Source organism: Mustelus asterias, chromosome 10 (assembly GCF_964213995.1).
Source record: "Mustelus asterias chromosome 10, sMusAst1.hap1.1, whole genome shotgun sequence".
NCBI lineage: Eukaryota > Metazoa > Chordata > Chondrichthyes > Carcharhiniformes > Triakidae > Mustelus > Mustelus asterias.
Window position 1 is genome coordinate 27,148,246 of NC_135810.1, and position 2,363 is coordinate 27,150,608.

General features: G+C 44.4%; 1 pseudogene; it reads right to left on the bottom strand.

Annotated features, from left to right (window-relative positions):
* Positions 1-325: 325 nt before the first annotated feature.
* Positions 326-498, bottom strand: LOC144500122 (U2 spliceosomal RNA; annotated as a pseudogene).
* Between the last annotated feature and the right edge of the window lie 1,865 nt (positions 499-2,363).

Genomic DNA, 2,363 nt, shown 5'->3' on the forward strand with positions numbered 1-2,363 from the left:
CTATGCAACTATCAACTCTATGTGATTATGCAGGACAGGTCCCTTAAGGTTTTGTACCATCATGTCAGGTTATAAGTAGCATGTGTTACACTATATACAAAATGCAAATATTTCTTTAAAATGCTTTAATTACATTTACAACATTAGGTTTCCTTTTTTTAAAAATACTTTTCCAATTCAATCAAATCAAATCCAATTCAGAGTCTCAACAAGTTGAGACATTTCAGATCCAGGCTGACAAGACAGGGCGAGCGACCAAACCACCCTGTCCTGGGCCTGATCTACATGAGCCAAGCTGATTGGAGGAGGGGGAGGTTCCTCCTCCAAGACTTGAGCTCATTTGCATCTTGGCCAAAAGGCCGAGATGCCGCTTTAAAAAATTGCTTCATATGAAACATATGAAGCTTCAGTGTAACCTAATGACCTCAACCAAATGCGGCCGACCATGGGCTGCCGACCATACTACACTTGATCTTAGCCAAAAGGCCGAGAAGTGATGTGCAATTGATTGGTCTGCAGCTTGCAGACTGGAGGGTACCTGAATGATTGACAGGTCTCCAGCTGCTTTCATTCCCAGTTGCTCTTGGTTTTACTCAGGCCTGTCTGTCACTGCATCTGAAATTTGAAGAAAAATGGTGCAGGTCCCCACTGAGAGATTTGAATTGTTGGGTCATTGATCCATCTTTAAAGAGAGCTTCTGAATTTCTGCTGTTGCACAAATGGAATGTTTTGCGATATTACATCCTTCAAGTAATTTACATAATAATGAAAAGCTATCAACGTAGGGTTATTGAAACTTTGAACAAAAAGACCAATGGTCACAAGAAAAGCCTCTTTCTGTCGATCAACACATATGTCTGTTTTTCTATTTCAATAGCCTTGTTCCTATTCCATGGCACTTCAACATTCGGGGCAGCATTTTAATCTAAATCACCAATTTGCAACAGGAACGGCGGTAGAAGTGAGATTTCCTGTGACTGTTTAACGCATTGGTATTCACACTCTGCTTCCAGTTTTTCCCAATCAATCACAGGTTGGGAATGATAACAATCACACCCGTAACCTGAAATATTTCTATGCAAATGGACCCTGGGAGGGGTCATAATGGGCTATATTCCAGGTTAATTCCTCAGGCTACTGAAAATGTGGGTAGAATTATATGGACCCGTCGCCACAGGGGACAGGGCTGAAAAGTGTGGTGAGATGTTCCAAAGTCCATTGACTTCAATGGGACCAGAAAGTCCCGCTGGTGTGAACGGCTGTAAAATTCCTCTCCATAAGAAAAAAGAACAATGTGAGTTTCACCTGGTCCTGCCATGCTACCCATCCCCTCACCTGGTCCTCTAACACTTCACTGAAGGTCTTGCTGCTGTGAGGTCCCACGGTGAAGTATTGTTTCGTGGGTGAAAGGAAGAGGCAAGCCAAGAAAGTGTGGCTGGAAATGACTAAGGAAATGAGCACCAGGACTGTTGTCTTTAGAACTTGAATTCCATGCAGTAGCAAGATGTTCAACAGGGAAGGAAAGGTGAATGGCACCCCACATCCGGTGCCAGGCCCCGCACTCTGACCTCTCCAGAGTTCTTCATACACAGCATTGTTCAGAACAACACACCTTTCAGCTCCACTCATTCCTCTCTCTTGAGGCACTCATTCCTATTTTGAAAACCAACACTGATACTCATTGTATTGTGATCGCACTCCCATCCTTCACAGTCACCCTCCACAAATATGACCATTACACTCTCTCAAATCTAATCCTGACATTCACAACTCTATACTTTCTCTCCTTGCAGGAGAAGAGAGTGCACAAGTCAAAGAAGTGACAGAGAACGAGGTTTGATGCTCCAGTTATGATCACTCTTAGATTGTGGAGGAGGAGGCTATGGAATTTGGACAGAAGGGAAGTACACCAAGATCAGAGCAATGACTTCCATTATTTTGGAAACAGTCTGTGAAGCAGTGAAAGCAGTGGAACTGATCACAGGTCCTGGGAGCAAAAGCCTTTCATATAAGCAGGGAAGCAGCTACGCAGTTTCAATGCATTCCAGACTCACTGAGCAATGAATCCATATTGTGCTTTCATCGTGTTGACCCAGGCAAGTTTCAGACAACTGGGTAAACCCATGCAATGGATTGTCAAGTCAGAATGCAGCGATACAGGGTGGTATTTAATGAAGGCAAAGAATGACATGCCAGAGAGAGCCAGCAAGAGCCTTGCATTGCCTTCTCTCGGGATAGCCCACCACCCTCAGGCACGTAATTAGGCAGTGGTGGGTCTTCCCAAGATTGCGGACCCCAGGGCAGAAACCCTACTAAGTGAGAGTTGCTCGCAAATTGGAGGCGAGGAGCTGACATTCCAGGCA